Here is a 25,387-nt window from a genome sequence, read left to right on the forward strand (position 1 = left end):
TCTATCACACCCAGGCCCTATTTGGCTTTTTTTTTAAAGGTACTTATAACAAAGGGAAAAAAATCACAATTAGTTCCAAAAGTTAAGAGTGTGTAAATAGCATCTTCACCCTAGATGGTCTAGAAATTACTAACAAAAATTGTCACAACCCCTACCTAGACTACATAGAAAATTGTACATGAATTTTTAAGATGAGACTCTCAAATCTAGAGTTAGAGGAACAAATATAACTCTTGATATTTTTGACAAAAATTTTTAAAGGATAAACTAAACTAAAATTTAAAATAATATGTTTTTTGAAAAGTGAAGAATAATTCACAAAAATAAAACACACTAAAGAATTTAAATTGATGGCCTGGAGAGATGGCTCAGAGGTTAAGAACACTGGCTGTTCTTCCAGAGGTCCTGAGTTCAATTCCCAGCACCCACATGGTGGCTCACAACCATCTGTAATGAGATCTAGTGTCCTCTTCTGGCCTGCAGAGATACATGCAAACAGAACATTGTATGCATAATAAATAAATAAATCTTTTTAAAAAGAGAGAATTTAAATAGAAAATAATAGAATTCAAAAATTTAATACAAAAAAATTTAAATTTGAGTCAAAAATATATATAATCCATAAGCATAAAATATATTTATATAGATAAAATTCTCATGTGCAAATGAAAAAAATTTTTTAAAAATCATTTTCTATAAAAATGTAGGTTATTAAGATTATATCCAGAACAGATGAATTCTACAGAAGAAATTAAAAAGACTGTCAAGGATTAGACCAAGAGATTTTAATGGGAAAAAATTTTCAAAAAAAAACAAAAAAACCTTGACCATCCTACTGCCATATTAAATTTTCCAAGTACATAATTTCAGTGAGAGCCTCCGTGTCTGTTGCGTAAATCTACATGTTTCAATACAGAAGTCTGAGAGGACTGCAGAACTCAATGGTCACACATCAGAACAGGCAGAAGGACCCAGACTTGCCAGTCAGGCAAAGGGTGCGTACTACTTCCATAGTAGCTGAATTTTTTCTAGACATTTAGCCAATTCAGAAAGATGACAAGAAATAAGAATGCAGGGGTTTGAAAAGTAACCAAGTTGACACTACTTACATAACCTGTAATGACACTCAGGAAGTTAAGATAGTCAGCCACTGAAATTAACAACCCAGTCGTCACAGAAGAGAGCTAAAACATCTACTTCCTGGACAGCAACAATGACCACCTGGTGACTGTCACAGGTAAAAGTTCTGTTTCTAATGGGCAGGACCTTCCTATGGAGCACGTCACGCTCCACGTGGGTTCACGGAGAGAGTAAAGAGCGCAGGCGCGCCAGCCCGTGTCTTAACAGTGAGGCTTGGTGTTGGGGAGCCGCAGATTCCACCTGACTTCACAGACTTTGACTCAAAGAGGACAATGGGAACTTTTGGAATTGGGGATTGTTTTGAATTCAAAAATTATTTTGAAAAAATATCAAGAATGAAGTGAATTTGAACTTCAACTGCCAAAACAAGTTATAAACCTATTAAATAAATCAATGAATAGAATAAAAAGAATAAAATAAATAGAATAAAAAGATACCTAAACAGGCCTGGCATTAGAATTTAGTCTAGAAAAGTGGCATTTCAAATTCAATAGGATAAAATAAAATTATTAAGAAGTAGTTCTAGCCGGGCGGTGGTGGCGCACGCCTTTAATCCCAGCACTCGGGAGGCAGAGGCAGGCGGATCTCTGTGAGTTCGAGGCCAGCCTGGGCTACCAAGTGAGCTCCAGGAAAGGCGCAAAACTACGCAGAGAAACCCTGTCTCGAAAAACCAAAAAAAAAAAAAAAAAAAAAAGAAGTAGTTCTAGATCAATTGTGTAACTGTCTGGAATAAAACATAAATCTAATCCTTACATGTCATTCTAAACAGAATTAGAAAATCAAATGTTCAATAATAATAATAATAATAATAATAATAATAAAGTACAGGGGCTGGAGAGATGCCGGAGTTCAAGAGCAGGGTCTGCTCTCCAGGAGACTTATGTTTGACTCCCACATCAGAGACTCTCAGGAGCCCATCACTCCAGCTCCTGGGGATCCAACTCCTCTGGCCTCTGGGCACCTGTACATGATTTAAAATGGTCCTTTAAAAAAATCAAAAACAATAAAATAAAATATAGACAGTATTGGTCCGATCATAGTGCAAAAAAGTTATGAAGACATTTCTATGAAGAAAATGGAAGAGAGTCAGGGAGGGGGGCAGGGACTCTAAGAGGGAAATATGGAGACATACTCTTAACTGTGTCAAGGATGCTTCCAGGAATAAAATGTCCTAAATACTAAAGACAAATGATAACTGGATAAAAACCAGTCACAGCTTGTAACAGATAATTAATATTCTCACAAGATCTTACAAATCTTTAAGAAAATTTTGCTTAACAAAAGAACAAATGTCACCAACCAGCAAACCAAAAAGAAAGAAAGAGAGAGAGAGAGAGAGAGAGAGAGAGAGAGGAGGAGAGGAAGGAGAGAAGAGGAAGGAAGAGGAAGGAAGAAGGAAGAGGAGAGAAAGAAAGAAAGAAAGAAAGAAAGAAAGAAAGAAAGAAAGAAAGAAAGAAAGAAAGAAAGAAAAAAAGAAAGAAAGAAAGAAAGAAAAGCAAGTAATGCATAGTGCTGGTGGGGGAATGTTCAACTTTAATAATAACCAAAGATTTAAGTTAAAACAAAGCACCACGTTTTGTCTAATTTCAAAAACCAAAATACTCAAAGGTTCCTAAGGTAACAGCTTGTTTACAGATTTTGTCAGTGGAACTATAGATTAATACACCACTCCCAAGGAACATCAAAACCCACAAAATAGTCATATTTTTTTAAAAAAAAAAACTGTTTTATTACTATTATTTAGGATGGGTGTGCCATAGAGTACACGTGGAGGTCAAGGACAGTGGTGTGGACTTAGTTCTTTCCTCCGCCTTTACACAGGTTATGAGGATTGAACTTGGATTGTCAGATTTGGGCCACAAGTCTTTTATGGAACCATCTTGTCAGCCTGCATTCACCCTCTGTCTCTGGTTATTCACCTCTTAAATTATAGCCTAGGAAATTGGTCAACGCTGCTTCTAAAGACAGGCATATCAGAATATCCTTTACTGTTTACCTCAGGAGTCTTCACACCCTAGTATATACTAAGGCCTTGGTTACATAACATACAACATTTTCAACTCATTAAATTTTTTATTATAGATTATCTCATGGTGCAGAAAAATGTTCCAGGTAGCTATTAAAGAATATGTTGCAAAATCGTACACATTACATGTTTTAAAATGTTAGTCATAAAATTTGTTGCTTAATGTCTGTCTTATCCACTCCCTGGATTTCTGCAATTTAGAAATTTGGAAACACTTTGACAAAATATCTTTACCCAAAATCCAATTAAAACAGAATCTCTGCGGGCATTTTGGGGGTTTTGGTTTAATTTCTCCTAGTAATTACAATATGCAGTCAGTGTTCAAACCTATCCTGTGGTTCTGGCCTGGGCTGCTCTGTCCCCAGGGACACTTGGCAGTTTCAGGAGAGAGTTTTGGTGGTTGTCACAGCTTGATGTGGGGGAAGTTACTGGCATCTGGTAGGTGGAGAGTAGGTTGTGTGGACTGATTTGTGTTCCCCTAGAAAGTCCTTATGCTGTAGTCACAAGCAGCCCCACAACCTCATAATGTAACTATGAGGAGAATGACTTTTCTAATGGCGGAGTTAAAAAGATGGACCTTAATAGTAATAGTAGTGTCCTGATAGGAAGAGAAACACTGAGGAAGTTATCCTTGCAGAGAGGTCATGCAAGGGCAGCAAGAAGAGGACCATCCACAAGCCATGGAGAGAGATTTCAGGAGAAAACAGCCCTGCTGCCGCCGTGATCGTGGCCTTTCAGCTTCCAGACTACAAGAAAACGAATTTCTGCAGCGTGTGTCCCTGTGGCCGGAAATCTGGGGCCGTTACATGCTACCACAGCAGGAACGCTGCTGTCACGCAGACACGGGATCTTCTCCACAACAGATCAGCTGACCAGGCCCACAGCACTGAAAAGCCTCTCCAGCCTCCAGGTCAAAGTCACAAGTAGATGACCAGTTTGTGTTTCATTGACTTGAATAAGGAGATACACAAAGAAAGAGACGTTAACAGGACTTGGGGAGCCACTGCACATGAAGAAATGGGGGGGGGGGTGTCAGGAATGGCAGCTAGGCTTCAGGTGACAGGATGAACAGGAAGACAGGAGGTGGACAGGGCAAAGGAGAAGTAGAGGCTGACTATTCCACAGACGTGTCCAGTGGCTTCTTCTAGAAACACAACAGACAACCGCTGATGTGAAGGGTGAACTGGGCTGTGTCCCGGAAGTAAGAATGCCTGGGGTGGCAGCTTCAGGAATGAACAAAGGACCTGTGATGGCCTGAAGACCACCTGACAGAAGGAAGAGGAAGGACACCCAATGGGACCAGAGTCGCCGTGGCCAGGAGAGCCGTACAGGCAGAGTGGCATGCGTACGGACTGGGCCATCCTGTGTATTATTCCACCAGTTGAGGGTATGATTGGTGCCCATCACTGGCTCAAGTGAAAAAAAGTATCCTCAGTACTGGGTGGGCTTCATCCAGTTAGTACAGAGGCTGTAAATGTTCAAAGGTTTTTTTTTTGGAAAAGAAAAAATCTGCCCCCTTCCCCAACACACACACACACACACACACACACACACTCACACACGCACACGCACACGCACACACACACAGCCTGCCAACCTGCCCTCAGGAGCTGGAGCCTGTCACTCTTTGTCCTGCCTCCCTGGAGAGCCCTGACAGATACAGAGGCTGAGACGGCACTCAGCAAGGGCGAGCCGACGGTCCGTTCTGTGCCTTTACATGACAGCTGGTGTATGGACCTGAGACAACAGCTCACGCCACACCCGTGGTGAGAACGCGCGAGAAAAGCAGAGAAAAGAGCAGGACAGCAGAGGACTTCAAAACCGAGTGCTGCCTGCCGAACGGAAAGGACAAGGTTGGGGACGTGCGGACACCACACTGGGAGGCAGGCATTTTGACGGCCCACCCCATTCCTGCCGCCGCCCGCTGAGCCTGCCACACCTTGAAGGCTGGGCAAGCCTTCGTGAAACCTAACGTTGGGGTTTCCAGGACATCTTTCCTTGTTATTTTACAGATGGAGCAAGTGGATGGGAGGCACTCAGTGCCTAACGCCAATCTTCACTGTGCGCAGAGAGGTAGACTCACATCTCGAAATTGTTATTGTGTAGATTGGTCTAGCAGGCGTGCTGGGAGCCCACAGGAACCTGGAGAACGTGGAAGCCCAATGCAAACCTGTCCAGACCAGCAGCAGCCTGTAGCAAGAGCCCTCTGCTACAGTGGAATAGCCCGGTCTTTGTATGAGGCCACTGAGCTTCATCTTACGTCTACTGTTTACTAGTCGGGTGGCCTTGAGCAAACACCTTACCCTGGGCAATTCAGCATTCCCATCTCTAGAGCAGGCCAAGGGGACGCGAGCCTTCACAAAAAGAAAATTCCGCTCTGTCCTGACACACACACCACCCACACAGGGCCAGCCCAGCCAGGCGGCAACTGTGACTGAGGCGTTTAAGATATCATCCCCAAGAAAGGACACAAACCAGGTACTGGCAGGGACCAGCTGAACAATCCTGGGCTACTTGTGTAAACTCCCCTGCCTCCGTGCCCCTGTGTGAAAGGCAGGTTCGGGACAGCTGACCCCTGTCCCAGCACTCGGGCTCATGGGTGCAGCTTGTGATTGCTGTGCACTGAATGGCTTGTGGCTATGTGGCTTTCTAGGCAGCAGACATTCCCAGCCCCCAGCCCTCCCCAGATCCTATCATGGAGTATCTTCCCTCTCGAGTCGGCCTGTTTGTCTCCTAAAGGACACAGTATGTCTAACTTGGTAGAGTTTCCTTTGTTGTTTCCGCCCCTGACTCTGCACACCTCCACCTTGCTCCGGCTGTCATTTTCTCTCCTGACTTGACATATGGCTGCACCAGTCTCCTTCCTCTGCTTCCTTCCCTGTGCTCAAAGGGAAGGGTCAAGCTGAGTTTCAAGTCTGAGGTCTGGGATTACATCAAATCCGTAACGTTTATCTGCCCTAGCCATCGGCCAAAGACTTCCCAATTTAGGCCTCGTTCGCATCAAGGGAAGACGGAACTGTCTGAGCCGCCGTGCGCCCTGCTTGTGCGTCATTTTTCTTACTTAATTCCTAGGTAAAGCTCCCAAACCCACTTAGGCCCGTGTAATGGCCACAGATGCGTGGCCGCTGGCAGGCAGGCAGTGTTTCCACCTGAGGCTGCTCCGGGGAGACAGGAGCTGCTGTCCCCGCGCACACGCGTCCTCTGCGGGCTGGAGGAGGAAGACCCGCACAAAGGGCTTTCTGTCTCAATTAAAGACGTTGTTTTGAGCCCAATTTCCAAAGTGCCTTGCACTCCACGTGCCTTGGGCAGACAGTGTAGATTATTATTGCACGGCAGAGATCCCCCATGCTAGCCCGCGCAGTCCAGACTTGGCCCCGGAGGCCAGCCTCGTAGGGAACTCCACCTTGCCTACAGAGATGGTGCCTCTCTTCTCCTGTTGTTGGGGCAGAAGTTCATTTTCCTGCTTCTCCATCTGTGATGAATATGGGCAAACCCTTGTGCCCAACACAGTGCCCAAAGCCAGGAGGCATGTGTCAGATATCTGGGTAACAAATAAATAAACGATGCACACACAAAAGGATCTGGTGGAGACTCAAAGGAAAAAAACGGAGTTTAGGGCTTTGTTTGAGTCGTTTGGGTTTTGTATATAAATGAAAGAGGAGAGAGAACTGTAATTTGGGTTCCATATTATTATAAGGCGACCAAACCCAAGAAAATGCAAGTTATTTGTTTGGCCATTTGGGGGTGCAGTGGTCAAGCCAGCAGGTACACACAGGGACCACACAATGCATGATTCCAGAAATCCTTCCCCAGCCGAGAGGTCTGGGTGAGGTCGGCCCCTGGGCCTCTGCTCCGACTTCTCCAGTGTTTCCACTCTCCCTGCTCGGCAGACACGACCTGAGCCAGGCTACGCGGCCTGACAGCTTTCTCCAGGGAGCAATTAGAGCCTTGAAGATCTTACCTAGGCTTCTCCTGAAGTCTTCTCATTAAATAGGTACTTCAAATGTTCCTGGGGCCTAACACATTAAGATTTACAGGGGACGATTGACTGCTTTTCTCCATGCCAAATCAGACTGTTGTTTAACATGGGGAGAGCTACCACTGAGGTTAGCGAGGTAGAAAAAGGGGGTTATATGTTGCTGGAGAACAGAAACTAAACAGGGAAATTTAAAGTGAGACAGACTGGGGACCAGCACAGCCTGGATAATGCCTTTAAAAGAGTCAGATTTTGTAGGGACCTCGCAGCCCGGAGTCAGACTCCATATTCAACTGTTCCCGACTCCATCTTAAGAAGCAGGGTGAAGCTAAGAGCAGGATGCACTCCTTGAGCAAGAATCTTCCTGGAGAAGGACTGCTTGCCTGCTTTCAGGGGCGGCAAGGCAGGCAGGGGTCAGCAGACTCCAGACACAGTGGTGCACGGACTGGCCGGAGAGATGGCAGGGCCACCCGAGACGGCTCATTTGTAAGCAGGCACTGCTGAGGCTGCCCTTTCTAACCAGGCCCGCCCTGCCGAGAAGCCATGCCCTTTGTGTGAAAGTGACTTGGGAAACATCAAAGTCATCTGTGGCCGTGTCGTGGGATTCACGGCTGTGTTATCTCGGAGTTCTGACTTGTGGGTAGTGGCCTCGGTCAGGGGTTCCAATGTGTTGCTCATTTATTCATAAAATATGGATGGTACCAAGTCATATTTAAAAAGAAGCAAAGTAGACAGCCGTTATCTCCCTGAGACTTACAGCTCATTTACTGGGGACGTGGAGAGCCTTCTAGAGGAGTAAGGAGCTAAAGCCACATCTGTTTGGTGTCCAGCTTGGGGTTAGTGGAAAACATTCCTTCATTCCTGTCAGCCCAGCTCTCTCAGAAAGAATTCTGCATTCTTCTAAGCTGTGGGTTTGGGCAAGCCTTGGGATAATTTGGTAAGCAAGTCCTCATGTAAGCCAAAGTCAGATGACTTTTCCCCTTGCCTTGCCCATCATTTCCCAAGAAGACCTTCTACCCTTTGCAGAGCAGGGTGGCGTCAGATACAGGTGGTGTTGGCTTGTCCCAGTTCCCACACGCAGCACACCCCTCTGACATGCCCAGTTGATGTGGTCGCATTCTCTTCCGGGGCCGACTAAGGTAACTTAGGCCTCTTGTTCCAGAATAGATCTTCGTAGGGCCTTCTCCATGGAGGGGTGGGCGTCCCCATGTTCTCGGTCAGGCCTCCTCAGTGTAGTCACAACTCAAACTCCAAGCTTCTTTGGCAGCCAGGATGCACACAGGTAACGCAGATCTGCTCTACACATGGTGTCAGGAGCGAGGAGGAGAACAGCACAAGGCACCAGCTTCCACCGAGGGCTCCCTTTTCCGAGGCACGGGGCCTCAGGCGGCTGCCAAGCACAGGGCAGTGTGGGCACAGTCTTGCCTTTCCGTTCTTAGGTGATACTGTGATGGTTTCCCCCTCAAATCAACTGACGGTGTGGTCAGGCAGTCTCCCTGAGAGCTTAACCAGCTTGCTTCTGCCTCCCCAGAGGCAAAGGACTCACTGGGGGACTAGATGTCATTTAATAAATCCACTGGCTTCCTGAAGCAGTTGTTTCTGTTGCCTCGGACCAGCAGTGCTGACACTGGGCATTTGGAGAGAGGGGAGCACGTGCTGGAGGCACGAAGACCTTTGACCTCTGTCGATGCTCAGCAGGACTCTCTCCTCCACTGGTCTGCAGTGAAGGGGTGAGGGGTAGGGTCATCGCAGCAACACTAGACAACCTTGTAAGTGATGCCCAAGGCTTTCTTGGCGTTAGTGGGATCTACAGAGGGAGTTCCTCTGACACACACCTCAAGTTAGGACCCTGAAGAGCCATGTGCCACTCCTCCCAACCCTCACTCAGTCTTCCGACACCCCTTTCCAGACCCTCAGAGCTCAGGACTTTCTCCCCACCTCTTCTCAGCCACTCTTGCCATCAACACTTTGAAGATGTGATATCCAAGAGCTTACACAAGTGGCCTTGGCCAGAAATACCTGTTTGCCACGAGAGCCCAGAGCCTTGCGCTCCAGGGACAATGGCTCCGGTGGAATTCAGACATAGGCAGCCAGTTAGTAAAGAAATCTTATACTCGATTTGTTTTCATTTTTATTTATGTTTCGTTTGCTCTTAACAATAAGGACTTTCCTAGGAACAAAAATCCATCAATTCTGGAGGGAGGAAGAGGGCATAGAGGGTGAGGGGTAAGAACGCTAACATCCCAACCAGGCTGAGTGCCGGACGCTCTCCATCACCCACTCTCCTTGCCCCCCACATCACAGCCAGCTCTCTGCTCTGCCTGTGTGTCAAAAGCGCACATAAACTTTCCCATCTCTCCATACTGTTACTTCTCTCCTAGCTTCAAGTCTCCCATCAAATGTCCTTCCTCGGAGGCCCCTCCCCTCCCGAACCTGGCCTTCCTGTTCCTCTTCCTCTGCTTCCTCGGTTCTCTGTGTCACTAGTCATGACACCGTGCGTTCACTTACCATCTGCTGTCCCGACTCCCCACCATCACTGCCACACGCAAGTTATTCTTTAAGCAGAGACTTGGCCACGGCTTGCTGATGTTCATTTTTCCTCCCCAGCACCTAGCGGAGTCACTAGGGTGGAGTGTTGAATAAAATTTGTTAAATGAACTAAATTAATAAAGAGCAATGCATCAGCCTAACTTCCAGAAAAATCAGTTAATTTGCAAAAGCAAAAAAAAAAAAATATGTTACTCTGGTTCTCTCAAGTAGGCCATGATGAGGCCTGTGTCCAAACCTAAATCCCTGTAACAGCAAAGACCAGGCTTGCCACCCCATCACCCTGGACAGTTAATCACAGGTCTGCTTCTTCACTTCCTTGGTGGCTTTCCATTCCTTCTCGGAAGGTAATACTTACATTGCCTAAGATGACTTTAATTATTACTACTGATAAGCCTTCATATCTAAGGAGGTTAAGCCAGTAAGAATACGCTGTAGATGTCTGGAGCAAGAGTCCACTCCTGTAGATGGAGACTCGAAGACCCAGCCTTCCTTTAGCTTGAGGACTAGCTGCTCTCAGCACCTGGATCTCAAGGCTGTCCCTGGAATCACTGCCATTTCAGCCTGGCCGTGAAGTTGTGGGGCTGAGTGTGGAGTGGAGGGGTCCTGAGAGGAGGGGCACAGCTCAGAAGCTTAGAACCCACTGCTGCTTCTGAGCCTGTGGCTGGTGCCCGAAGAGTCAGCCCACCCCACCCTGAAGCAGGCATCTACCCTACACCTTACCTTCTTCTGGGGATTGGACTAGGGAAGAGCTGAATTTTGGAGTGAGTCATCTGTGACTTCAAATCCTTTGCTGGTCTCAGCTTCCTTATACGTTAACTAAAATCTTCTTCAAGGGATTGCCACAAAGATTGAGTGTGGGAAAGGCTGGCTTAAGGCGGATGCCAAGTGAATGCCAGTGGCTTCCCATTTGCTCCACACTCTCCTCTCCCTGCTTTCACTTGCTACCTCCCCTATTTCTGGGGGCCTGATGTCACTGCCTGCAAAACATGCTTGAAGTATGTCTAAGATACTCACTGTAATGGGAATGTTGTCTGATGCTCTAGAGAGCACAGGAGGGCACAAGCCAGGTGTCTCTGGAACACCAAAAATGTAGGTCCAACAGAAACCCAGTTAGTGAGTTTTTGAAGAGTCACATGAGTCCTAAGGGAAGGTGTGGTGGTTTGAATAAAAATGGCCCCAATAAGCTAATAGACAATGGCACTCTTCGGAGGAGGTAGGGCCTTGTTGGAGTAGGCGTGGCTTTCTTGGAGGAAGTAAGTCATGAGAGGGGCTTTGAGGCCTTAAGTGTTCAAGCCAAGTCTAGTGTGACGTCCACTTCCTGCTGTCCGCCAGTCTGAATGTAAGACTCTCAGCAGCGTGTCTACTTGCACACCGCCCTGCTTCCTGCCATGATGATAATGGACTAAACCTTTGAAACTGTAAGTCAGCCTCAATTAAATGTTTTCTGTTATAAGAGTTGCCATGGTCCTGGGGTCTCTTCACAGCAATAAAAACCCTAACTAAGACATGAGTTGGAACCAAGCACTAGAGTATTACTGTGCTAGGCCTGGCCATGTTTTTGTTTGGAGGAATGTGAACCTCAGGACTTTGGATTAGATGTTGAATGCTCTATGTGGTGTTTAATGGGCCATCCTAGTAGGAGCATGGAAAACAGAGGTGCTGAGGGTGATTTGAACTGTGGGGGCCTGGCTCAAGAGGTTTCAGGGGAGAAAAATATTAACATATGTCCTAGAGATTGTTCTTACGACATTTTGGTGAAGAACATGGCTGCTTTCTGCCCTTGTCCAAAAAATTTGTCTGAGGCTAAAATGAAGAGTTTTGGATTAGTTGAGTTGTCAGAGGAAATTTCAAAACAGCCTAGCACTGACTCTGTCATGTGGTTATTAGAGTTCACTCTTATGAAGATCTATAATGAAGAGGAACAGGCTGAGCAAGGAAAATGCACGAAATGCACAGTTCAAGGGGGAAAGCACCATCAAGAAATGGAATGGAGTTTAATCTTGTGTTCAAGGAGATAACCTGACTAAAGGAAAGCCTGATGTTAAAGGGAATTTAGGGAGTAGTGACCTCAGGGCAAGATCCCATCCAGCTGGGCTTCCAACTTGTGAAAAAGAATTAAAGAAAAGCTCAGAGGCAGGTGTAGTGGTGCACACCTTTAATCCCAGCACTCCAGAGGCAGAGGCAGAGGCAAGCAGATCTCTGAATTCAAGGTCTGCTCTACAGATCAAGTTTCAGGACAGCCAAGCTTAGGCAGTCAAGGAAACCATAGAAAACAGAAAGTTCGTGAAGATGTAATTGAACAAGGGGACCATGTTCCAGCCACAGCAAGCAGCAGAACTTGGCAGCTTCAGCCATGTGGTTCTGGCTTTAGAGTCAAGGACAGAAGAAATGGGCTATGGAACTTGACTCCATGACTAAGAAAAGGCGCTGAGACCAGGCATGTGGCAGGGGTGTCCCTGCATGGAGGCCTAAAGAGGCCATTCTGTGAAGCCTAGATTGCCTTGGAGACCCCAAGATGTTGGAGATGCCAGAGCCATGGGATACCTGCCAAGGAGAGCTGCTAACAGGTAGTGGAACCAGCCCAAGAGAGAGAAGCGTGCTGCAGTCGACAGAGCTGAAAGGAGTTGGAGATCTGAAGAGCACTTTGACAACAGACATGGAGATGCAGAGTTTGGAGTTTGTCCAACTGGTTTTTAGTCTTGCTGGTTTTCAGTCTAGTATTTCCTTGCTATACTCTTTTCCTCCTTTTTGGAAAGGGAATGTACATCCTGTGCCATTATATACTGGGAGTATGTGATCTCCTTTTTTATTTTGATTTTATAGGGGTTAACAGTTAAGAGGTAGGTTCTTGATGAGTCTAGGAGAGACTTTGAACTTTGAACTTTTAAACAGCATTGAGACTGTTATAGATTATGGGGACTTTTGAACTTGGACTAAATACATTTTGCATTATGATATGGCTACAAGTCTATTGGGGCCGGGGATTGAGATATGATGGTTTGAATAAAAATGGCCCCAATAGACACATAGGGAGTGGCACTATTAGGAGGTGTAGCCTTGTTGGAGTAGGTGTGACTTTGTTGGAGGAAGTGCACCACTAGGTGGCAAGCTTTGAGGTCTCAGATGCTCAAGCCAGGTCGAGTGTGACATTTACTTCCTGCTGTCTGCTGACCTGGATATAAAACTCTCAGCTCCTTCTCCAGGGCCATGTCTGCCTGCATGTTGCCATGATGATAATGGACTACACCTCTAAAACTGTAAACCAGTCCCAATTAAATGTTTTCCTTTGTAAGAGTGGCCATGGTCATGATAATCTTCACAGCAATAGAAACCCTAACTAAGACAGAAGAATTCAGAAATTCTAAGCTTACCCAATCAAAACCCATTAGCCTAGAAAGGGAATAGAGATTTTGAGTCAGAATCACTCAAATCTATCTGTTTTCCAACTGCATTGACAAACACCTGAGCACTAGAGAAAAATTTAAATAAAAATGGCAAGAACTGAGTCCACCTCAGGATGTGCAAAGTCACAAGGACTGCAGCCCCCATCTACACAAGAAGAGGCCAGCAAAGGTGTAGGACTGGAAAGGATGTCTAGGAGCAGAATAAAATCAATGGTCATTTCCCAGCAAGAAGAGCCATGTTCTTCTCACAGGCAAAGGAGCAGAGTAAGGTGACTAGTGGACGGGGTAAAGTGGAACTCCAGCAAACATTTCAGATTTACAGAAATGAGTATATTTGCCTCATATTTGGGGCACAGAAGAGCCCAGGATGGAACCATATCAACCTCCCCCCATTGTTTTCATCTGGTGCATAGAGGTGCTGTGCCAAGGGCTGGCATAGCCTGGGAGACTGAGACAGGTTTCCCTGGGGTAGACAGTGCCCTGTCCGAGTGGAGACTGAGGCTGGAGGTGGGACAGGAGGTCCAAGAGAAATCTCTCCCATGCATCCTCAGCTTCCACCAAGTCCACTCTGAATGAAGAGATGACTCTCAGAATCAAGAATCTAGGGTAAACTGAGAAGCAAAGAGGATGCCTTGAAACAGGGAGGGGCAGCCAGGTAGTCAGCCTCTAAGCGTTCTTTTCTGGACCCTCACCATTGCTCAGAGGGTAGAGGGGACACCTTAATGTTTCCACAGATTGTGCCAAAAGGGGGGGAAATGGATGCAAGAAAGAAAAGAGGAGGAGACTCAGTGAACCCCCATAGATAAATACAAGTACAAATCTCCTCTCCCCCACCCCTGCACATACATTGGTGTGATTTTTAGCATCTGGACAAGTTTTTGCTGAAAGTAAAAATGACAACACACTGTAGGTTCATAATGACTATACGCTGTAGGTTCATGATGACAACACACTGTAGGTTCATAATGACAACACACTGTAGGTTCATGATGACAACACACTGTAGGTTCATAATGACAACACACTGTAGGTTCATAATGACAACACACTGTAGGTTCATGATGACAACACACTGTAGGTTCATGATGACAACACACTGTAGGTTCATGATGATTACACACTGTAGGTTCATGATGACAACACACTGTAGGTTCATGATGACAACACACTGTAGGTTCATGATGATTACACACTGTAGGTTCATGATGACAACACACTGTAGGTTCATAATGACTACACACTGTAGGTCCCTAATGACTATACACTGTAGGTTCATAATGACTACACACTGTAGGTTCATAATGACAACACACTGTAGGTTCATAATGACTACACACTGTAGGTCCCTAATGACTATACACTGTAGGTTCATAATGACTACACACTGTAGGTTCATAATGACAACACACTGTAGGTTCATAATGATACACACTGTAGGTCCTAATGACTATACACTGTAGGTTCATAATGACTACACACTGTAGGTTCATAATGACAACACACTGTAGGTTCATAATGACTACACACTGTAGGTCCCTAATGACTATACACTGTAGGTTCATTGCATCTGCAAAACAAAATAGATGAGAACAAAAGCCCGCAGAACAAGAGCCAGGAAAGCCTCTGCACTGCTCACAGAACTGTGAGTGAACTCAAAAACAGATCATATCGCTTAGTTTAATTTCTAAAGCATAAACACTACAAAATAACACAACTGCTGAAACGGGCAATAGAAATGACAAAACACAGACCTGGAAAAATGCTTATTTACCTCATAATAATATATTAGAAAGAGGAAGCAAGAACGAAGAACAACCATGACAAACACTGAAATGGTAAACCTAACTGCAACCACATCTGTACACACACACACACATACATCACCTCATACACATACACGCACACACATCACATCATACACCTATCACATCATACACTAACACACATTCACATACCACACATCACATCATACATGCACACACCACATATCACATCATATACACACCAACACACACATACACATATTACATCATACATACATACTATACATCACATCATACTCTCACACCGTGTATCACATCACACTCATACATACACACACTTATCATATCACACACTTATACACACATCATATAAGCACATATCACACCATACCACACGCACACATACACATACACATATATCACATCGCACACTTACACATACATACACACATCACATCACACATGTATTTTTAAAAGAAAATTTAATCCTATTTACACTATCATCAAAAATTAGTTTACAAGTCAATAATGAAATTCCTTCCCTGCAGAGATATAAACAATGTCTATCCCTCTTCAAAAGATACCAAGGACAAACCAAAGAAGGATTCCATCGACATTTACCCTGGAGAACCAATGGTTTTATTGTGCTTACTTAAAGCACGTGGGTGAGTGGGTGCAGAAAGGAGAGAAGGTGACCCCAAAACAGCTGCATCCAGCTCCCATTGCCACACAGACGGAGCTCCCCTTCATCCTTCACCAGCCTGTATATACGAGCACCGCTGCAGACCCCAAGATGATGTGCAATTAGGGCAGAACTGCATACAAACAGCTGGGAGGAACAGCTGGACTCAGGTGAGGGTCCAGTGACGTTGTCCAGTCCGTCCTTCTCTTAGGAAGTGCTAACAGTCAACAGGTCCACTCTTATGGACTCATGCCACAAGGCATAGCTCAACTGATAAAGATGACAGCTATTTTGTTTACAGAGTACAGAGTTCTACAACAAGACCTACTGACAAATAGAATACAAACAAGTTACAGGAAGAAATAAGAGATAGATATACAATGTTCATGAATTAAAAAACAAAACGTTTTTAAATGATTCTCTCTCTAAATGCATCTATAGATTCAATGCCATTACAATCAAACTTGCAACAGGGCTTTTTAAAAATAAAAAGGAAGTTTTATGGGCACAGACTATCAAAAAGTGACAAAGTGGGAGGAGTCGTGCGGCATGATGTCAAACCTTACCACAGATTTGTAGTGTGACATTAACCTAAAAGCAGACAGAGAATCTATAATTCAACCTGCACACAAGTGGTTGTTTGAAAAAGAATGGCCCCCCCATAGGCTCATATGTTTATTTGAATGCTTAGTCATCTGAGTGTGGCACTACTTGAGAAGGAATAGGAGGCCTCGTTGGAGTAGGTGTGCCCTTGTTGGAGGAAGTCTGTCATTATGGGGTGAGCTTTGGGATTCCAAAAGTCCAAGCCAAGCCCAGTGTCTCCCTCTTCCTCTGCCTGTGGATCAGAATGTAGTAGCCAACTACTTCTCCAGCACCATGTGTGCCACCAGGCTCCCTGCCATGATGATAATGGTCTAAGCCTCTGGAAGTGTAAGCAAGCCCCTGGTTAAATGCTTTAATAATAGTTACCCTGGTGGTGGTGTCTCTTCATAGCAACAGAACAATGACCAAGACAGAAATTGGTACCAGGACTGAGGCATTTCTGTGACAGGCCTGGCCATGTTGCTTGCTGGCAGAATATGGACTCTGGGACTTTGGACTAGGAAAGCAGTTGAAAACAAAGCAAAACTTAATGGACTATGCTAATAGAAGCCTGGAAGACAGTGGTGCTAAGAGCAATGTAGATTATGACAGCCCTGCTCAAGAAGTGTTGTAGGGAAGAATAGTAGTAAGTGGCCTAGAGAGAGTTCTTACGATATTTTGGCAAAGAATGTGGCTGCTTTCTGTCCTTGTTCAAAAAAAATCTGCCTGAAGCTAAATTGAAGAGTTTTGGATTAATAATGTTGGTGGAGATTTCAAGACAGCCTAGTTTTGAACTATGTCATTTGGTTATTAGTGGCCAGTCTTACGCAGACTTACAATGAAAAAGATCAAGCTAGGCAAGGACAAATATAAAATGTACAGTTTGAGGAGAAAAGGAGCACAAGGAAGTGTAATGGAGCTAAGTCCAGTGCTCAAGGAAAAGAAAATGCTAAATGGATTAAAGGAAGTGGTGACCTCTGGGCAAGATCTCACCCAGCTAAGCTTCCAACTTGTGAAAAGAGTTAAAGAAAGGTTTAAGCCGTGAAGGAAGTGGTCAACAACAGAAAGATGATGCAAATGTAATTGAAAGAGGGGACATGTGCCAGCCCCAGCAAGCAGCAGAACTTGGCAGCCTCCACCTTGTGGTTCTGGCTTTAGAGCAAGAATACAAGACAGGGGTTGTAATCTCCCACAACAGCCAAGGAAGGCTGCTGAGGCCAGGTGTGTGTCGGGGTGTCCCTGCATGGAGGCCCAAAGCGGCCATAGAGAGAAGCTGTGAAGCTGAAGCTTTAATTGCTTTAGAAACCCCAAGATATTGGAGATACCAAAGTCATGAGATACCCACTGAACAAAGCTATAGGTTGGGTATGGAGCTAGCCCAAAAGAGAAAAGTATGTTGAAGTCAACAGAGATGAAAGGAACTGAAGATGTGGAGAACTCTTTGACATCAGACATGGAAATACTGAATTTGGATTTTACCCTGATGATTTTTAGTCTTGTTTTGGTCCAGTATGTCCTTCCTATGTTCCCTTTCTTCCCTTTTGGAATGGAAATGTATATTACTGTGCCATTGTATGTTGGAAATATGTCATCCACTTTTTTTTATTTTGATTTTACTGGGGGTTACAGTTAAGAGCTTGCCCTGAGTCTCAGAAGGGACTGTTTCCTTTGGACTTTCAAACAGAGTTGAGACAGTGATAGACTATGAGGACTTTAGAAGTTATACTGAATTCATTTTGCAATGTGATATGGCTAAAGTCTATGGGGGCCAGGGAGCAGAATGTGGTGGATTAGATAAGAATGGTGTCCATAGGCTCATAGGCTTAGTCATGAGCAAGTGGTACTACTTGAGAAGGAATAAGAGGTGTGGCCTTGTTGGAGTAGGTGTGGCCTTGTTGGAGGAAGTGTGTCACTCGGGGTGAACTTCGAGGTTTAAAAAGCCCAAGCCAGACCCAGTGTTTCCTTCTTCCTCTGCCTGTGGACTAGGATGCAGCTCCCAGCTTCTTCTCCAGCACCGTGTGTGCCGTATTGCTGCTCACCGTGATGATAACAGGCTAAGCCTCTGAAACTGTGAGAAAGTGCCCAGTTAAATGTTTTCTTTTGTAAGAGTTGCCTTGGTCATGGTATCTCCTCACAGCAATAGGACAGTAACCAAGACAACGCATATGATCAACTGATTCAAGCTTTCAGAAACAGGAAAGTTGTTCTAACAATGGTGCCGGGCCAGAGCTGTAAGAACCTCAATTTCACTTCTCATACAACAATTAATTTAGCAGAGGTGGATCATACACTAAACATAAAAACTAGAATCAGCTGACTTTGAAAAGATAACATTGAATTTTAAGACGGGCAAAGATCTTTTAGGTGGTATACAAAAATCATTAGCCAATAAAGAATAAATTGGTATAATACAACTTACCCAGGGAAACTTCTACTTTGTAAAAGTGACCCAGCAATCCATGTGCTCTGGCAAAACTTTGCAATGCCCCTGCTGAGAAGTACCAAGCCACCACCTGATCTGCAGAGCCAAGGCGAGCTTGTGACATCTCCAACCAACGAAGTGCACAATGTTACTACAGGACCGGTGCAGCAAAATCAGAGAGGGGACCCAGGAGTCATCGACTCCCTCTGTCCCTCCACTGGGGGCACTCAGTCTCCGAGCCCGAGGGGACCCAGGCGTCATCGACTCCCTCTGTCCCTTCGCTGGGATGCACTCAGCCTCCGAGCCCGAGGGGACCCAGGCGTCATCGACTCCCTCCGTCCCTCTGCTGGGGGCACTCAGCCTCCGAGCCCGAGGGGACCCAGGCATCATTGACTCCCTCTGTCCCTCCGCTGGGGGCACTCAGCCTCCAAGCCCTGCCTTCTGAAGAGGTCAAGGGGGGAGCTCCTGCGAATTGATCCTGCTGGCGTCTAAACTGACAATATCTATTGCTGAACATGTGAGTGCCCAGCTTTCAGATGACGTGAGTCCCTAGCCTTTGGTGACACCAAAGAGGGCAGAGGTAAGCCATAAGCTCTCCCTACCGGGGACTACCAAAATTACAGACTCCGAAGCAAAAGAAATGTTACTACTCTAAGCCACAAGAAGGGGGAAAAAAAGAAAGTTTGTTCTAAAAGCATATTAGAACATTTTCAAAAATAAAAAGTAGTTCCAGGCACCCAAAGATACTATTAGAGAATGAAATTGGCAACCCACAGACTGTGAAAAAGTATTTTCAATGTATATCTCTGAAAATGGACATATAACCACATAGATATCAAGTGCCTACTGATCGAGAATGTGAACACCCACAACTCTGCTTTTAAAGAAGGAAAAAGCATTAAAAGACACCTCCAAAATAATACACATCAAGGACTAGGTAAATATGAAAATGAACTCCCTAGCATCACAGAAATGCAAGCAAAAGCCGTGACTTCACACCCAGCAGCATGAATAAGTGCAAACAGTGACAATGTGACATTGAAAACGAGGAGCATGTGAAGCTCACATGTCACATGGTGCAAGAACAGAAGGGTCAGTTGCTTGTCCTCCTCTATCTCTAAGCAGTTAGACGTGACCCAGCAACTTGCCGGTGGGCATCTACACAAGAAAAATGAAAGAAGAATCCACCAAAAGATTTATATGAAAATATTGATTACAACTGTAGTCATAATAGCCGAAACCCAGAAACTACACAAATATAACTATGAACATAAATATCTATATAAATATAACTACACAAATAGCCAAATATAAGAGAATGGGAAAGGAATCTGTGGCATATCATTATAGTAGAAAACAATTGGGTGCAATTAGCACAGGTTAATCAAAAATAAAACCATTATTGATACATGCAACAATATAAGCAACTCTGGAAACATTCTTCTGAGTGAAAGAAGATAGACATAAAAAAGGCATAGTATGATTACATTTAGATAAAATCAAAGAAATCTAAAATGATAAAAACTAGTAAATTGTTGTAGGGTGGGAGGGTAGAAATCAAAAGGGATTTCTGGGATGTTCTGTAAATGTTTTGATCACACAAGCAAACACAGTTGCCAAAACTAGTGAATGGAGTGCTGATGGCCGATGTTTATTGGATATAAAATGTATGCAAAAGGGTCTGAGCCACGTGCTCTAGTAGCCCTTTGAGAGATTTAGCTTCTTTTCCTGTTTCTGTGATAAAATGGCAGGAGCTGGAGAAGCTGGTCACGTGGTAACTTCAGTCAAGAAGCAAAGTGCCAATGCTCATGCTCAGTTTGCCTTTTTTTTTTTTCCTGGAAGGGTCTGTCTATGTAACCCTGGCTGTCTCAAACTCACAGAGATCCGCCTGTCTCTGTCTCCTGGGTGCTGGGATTAAAGGTGTGCCCCACCACACCCAGTGGTTTTTTCCCTTTTATACAGTCCTTGGTCAGTGCAGGATATAGTCCTCCCCACAATTAAGATGAGTTTTCCCATCTCAATTAACATACTCAAGATAAGCCTCCATAGGCTTGCCCAGAGGCCAGTCTCCCAGGTGATTCTAGATTCCATCAAGCTGACAATTTACAGTAACCATTACCAGGATCCACCCTAGAAAAGGTGTTCCACAAGAGCACTGATCTCCCAGCCTGGCCCGCAGGCTTTCCCACAGACCAGCAGCAGTGTGCGAATCAGAGCAGCGCTGTGCAGTCCCTGGGGCTGGCAAGAGGCACGGCCTTATGTACGTTCTCAGATCCCATCCGTGCTGGTAAAAGCAGGAACCGTGGGGCAGCTTGGGCAAGAGCTGGGGGATTGGGAATGGCAATGTGAGACCTTTTCACATTATTCATTCACAGGCTGCTGGGTCAGTGACAGCAGATGCCTGAAAAGTTTCAAAGATGACCGAAGTGAGATGATGTACTCACTGTATGTATTTTCAAGTCACCAATTCATTCGTCACCTCCCCACTCTAAAACACATGCCCACCACGTCCTACCTATCACACATGCTGCTTTGCAGACTGTGTCTTCCATAACGTCACAGTGCTGGTTATGAAAATGAAAGCCCCCTTCAAGGCATTGTGGGGCTCATTAAAGATCTACTCAAATAGATCTACATGCTAGAACTCAAATGGGGGGCTGGAGAGACGGCTCAACAGCTAAGCATCTGCTGCCCTTTCCAAGGACCTGGGTTTTGCTCTTTCTGCTCCTAGCAGCCACATGATCACCCACAACCATGAGCAACTCCAGTTCCTGGGACCCATCGCCCTCTCCTGGCCTCCACAGGCACCAGGCATGCAAGTGGTACACACACATATGCAATCAAAACACTCATTCATACATGTAAAAAAATCTCTGAAAGTAGAATGAATATTTATCTAGTGTGGGGAGAGAGCACCCACGTGCCCTAACACAAGTGAGAAGTCCGAGAACAACTTTTGAAGTGTGTTCTCGCTGTTTGATTGGGCAGGGCCTCTCTTTTCCGATAGCTGCCCTTCGAGCTTCTGGGCAAGCCTCACATCTCCACATAGGAGGGTGGGATTGTGGAAACACAGCTGGCTTTTCCCAAGCTTCTGAGGAGTGAGCATGAGTTATCTGTCTCGGCGTGTGTGACTAGCGCTTTTACCCACTGGGCTCTGTTCCCTGACCCCAGAATGGGTCTTTTTATAAATTGTTTTAAAGGAACTCCTTATACTTGGGAAAATGTGTGTTATCAGACTTAAAGTCACATTCTGATGCTACAACTACAATTTAAGTGACATTGGGAGAATTCCTGGATCTCTCTGGCCATCAATTTCTCATCTGAACAAACTTAGATAATGATAGTGTCCCTCATAGGCTAGTCAAGAACTAAAGATCAAATCCATGAATTACACAGTACAAGATACATAGCATGTGCTCAATAAATGTTAGAAGTATTTGACAGAAACTATGAGGGACACCAACAGAAAAACCCAGGACTTCATGCTGAAGGCCTAAGTTCTTGCCATGCCTGTTCTCACACAATTAGTGTGTCCTCTAAGTCTGGGGCCCTGTTTCGGTAACTGTCAATTCAGTATCCCACCTCCCAAACCGGGCACCTTCTGCATCATCGACCTAACAGGAAATGTCCCGGGAGGGGGAAGTTTGTCCCACCAGCTGCCACCCCCTGACAGTAGCACAGAGAACAGTGTGGCACCACCTCTAGGAAAGCAGGTGTATTCAAAGTCCTACTGAGTACCCGCATAGGCCTCACGGTCTTCCCTCCACCAGGAATGCCTTCCAGGTTCTTCTGTAGGTCCAGCTCTTTCCCTACAGCTTCTGGGAAGCCGCTCTAAGGGGGCTCGTAGGAGAAGTGGGGTGTTCACGCATCCAACAATCTGAAAGTGCAATCCTCAAGTGCACGTCCATGAATCTTCATTATTCCCTACTGAATTACAAAAGAAGAACCCCAGACCAACATCTCACACCGATTTTACACACACACTACCATCCTACCATGCTGCCCTGATCTCCGGCCAACCCAGGCAATCCCCCACACCCATGTCAGGGTCTTAGCGCACACCCCCTCTGCCTGTTAGCCCTGTCCTCCAAATGCTGTCTCAGCGCTGCTTCTCACCTCCCTCCCGGCCCCTGCTTTATTCCGGAACTCTTAGAATCCCCTTGGCGGCGAGTGAGACGCGCGCTGCGGACAGAGCTGCGGACATCAGCGCCGTTCTTTCCGCCCATTGCACTGTCTGTGCACGTCATGTCCTTGGGTTACCGCGTGACGGGCAATGGCATGCCATGGCCTCAGTTGTAAAAGACGTGCCCCATTGAGGAGGAAATCAGGCAAAATGAGTCACAGTCCCTTCCAATGCCAGCCTCCCAGGAGCCTGGAAGCCTGGAGAAGTTTCTCTGAGCTCTGCATTGCCTGAATCCTTTTGGCCACTCAGTCCCTTCAGCATCTAGTGGTCTGACTTTTTGTACAATACATTTACATCACATCAGCCAAAATAATTTTGCCATTGAAGAATACAAAGGGCAAAACCACTCCCATAGCTATTAACACTGTGTAGCTTTCCAAATTTTCATTATGAAAATATGAATTTTGTCCTCACATTTTACTACCTAACAGTAGTTTACTTTGAAGTGTTTTGCCTGTTGATTCAGGAGGGACTTTGCCCGGCCCGTAGCAGTGACATTGCTATGTGAGAATGAACTTCAGAGCTCCTTTATGCCCTAATATGCCTGGTTTAAAAAAGTGCTTAAGTCCATGTTTCTTGCTTGGCTACCCTTCCACAACTTTCTCTGGCCTGCCTGGAGCAGAGGGCACCGCTCCCACATGCAGAGAGAGGCCCAACACTCTCACTTCCTCAGACACTTTTAAAGGAAACCTGAGTCTCCAGGGCCTCCTGTAAGTTGCCACTTGTGGTATGCCACGTGCCTGCTTCTCAGCTTCTCCATCTGCTGAACGAGAAGTCAAGAGACTTGGGGTCAGCTGCAGCTGGGTCCCCAACTGTCCACCCAACCCTAATCAAGTCTTCTGCCAGCTCTGTGCCTAGTTCCCTAGTCTGTAAAAGGAAGGCACGGACCACTTTCAAGGACTTTCAAGGACCTGCAGCCAGTGCTCCCTGGCTCTCTCCCTCCGCTAGTGAGATTGAGGCTTTGTAAGCATGAGAGGGGCCAGGGGGGTGCCAAGGCGCTATCCTGAGACTGTTTGCTCGCCTGCTGAGCCAGGCTAAGAACACACACACAGCCTTAGTGCAGCCACAGGCTGATGCATCATATATCTGGGCTAGAGGTGGTCTTCCTGGGCTCATCTACAGGTGGGGTGCCCAGAGGCAGCTCTCTCTCCAGAACAAGTCACAGAGGCCTGGATAGGATCCATGGTTCTCAAGAGGCCCGTGGGGGGAGGACAGGCTGTGTCTCCATTTCAGCTTCAGGACCAGCCACCGTTCCCACACCCTCAGAGCAGGTGACATCTGCACAGGGAACTGTGTGGCCCCGGCAGCCCCATCTGGGGATTTCTACCCATTCCTCCCTATTCCTCTGTCTCCAGCATGAGGGACAGGATGGCTCTTACCTAAAGGGACCTCTTCACCATGTGCTCCACTTCCTGCCTGCAGATCCAGAAACTGAGTCCAGAAAGGGGAAGTCGCTCACACTGGGCACACAGCTACCTGGAGGACACTGTGCTTCAAGGACAGCCGGGCTGAAGAAAGGCAGCCTTGGCTTGATCCCCTCTTCAGAAGGCCTCATCCACACACCCACAGTGACACAGATGTCCCCTCAGGGGACAGAGTGAGAATCCATCTCAGGGGTTCCAGTCTACCAGGTGCCTCTCCTGACCCCTTGTTCTGGCAGGACTCTCGGCTGGTGGGTCAGTTCTCCATACTGGTGCTGAGGGCTGGCTGGCCGGCCGCCTCTGAGCACCTGGTGTTGGCGCCAGGCTTCTCGACATCACTGTAAGCTGAATAGATAGTAGAGAGTGAGGGGCCACAGCTTTGTCCCCAATAGACCAGCATCCAGCCGGGAATGGAGACTCAAACCTGGACTGAGACCAAAGCCTGCTGGTACCCCCATTCCCTGTAGGGTGAAGAGCATCAGGAACTGCGTTACTAATGTTATCTGTGAGGGATACCCCAGCTCTGGTCTAAATGCTCTCCCCACTTTGAAATGCAGCTCAAGGCTGTCTCTTTCAGGAAGTGACCATGCTCCAAAGAGCTTGCTGCATTTCCTTCAGAAGACGCTAAAGAACACGGTACCATGAGGCACCGCGTTAGACCATAGAACACACTTGTGCCCATTGCATGTGGCCAAGGGCTGGTGTCTTCGGGGGGACACGATGGTGGGCAGACTTCTCCCATTGTACCCATAGCCCTGGCCTGAAGCATGCACCAAGGCCCGCGACAGCAACCAGCTGACTGCTGCCTCCGTTCCTCCTGAGGAAGGTGTACCACACAGAAGACGACATGGGTCCTGTTCCCGCAGCCAAGCCTTTCGGGAGGCAGGGGAGCATAAGGTGATAGAACCGTTGACAGGCTGGAGGATCTGGGCACAGACTGAGCCACATTTTGTCTGCCTCTTTACTGTCTCATAGCTCTTCACACCTAGCCCAGTAAATCCCACCTTCTATCCCCCTCTTCTTCACACACACACACACACACACACACACACACACACACACACACACACACACACGTCTTTTCTTTGTCATCCTTTGCCACCCTGGAGCCTGTTGCCACTCAGCTCCTCCTCTAAGGACACCTTAGGACGTTTGTGGACCTTACAGACATGAGTAAAGTGTGTGCCCCATCAACGCACATATCACCTGCCAGCCATCCCCCTAAGAATTGCTTCAGA

Source organism: Peromyscus leucopus, chromosome 10, assembly GCF_004664715.2.
Source record: "Peromyscus leucopus breed LL Stock chromosome 10, UCI_PerLeu_2.1, whole genome shotgun sequence".
Taxonomy (NCBI): domain Eukaryota; kingdom Metazoa; phylum Chordata; class Mammalia; order Rodentia; family Cricetidae; genus Peromyscus; species Peromyscus leucopus.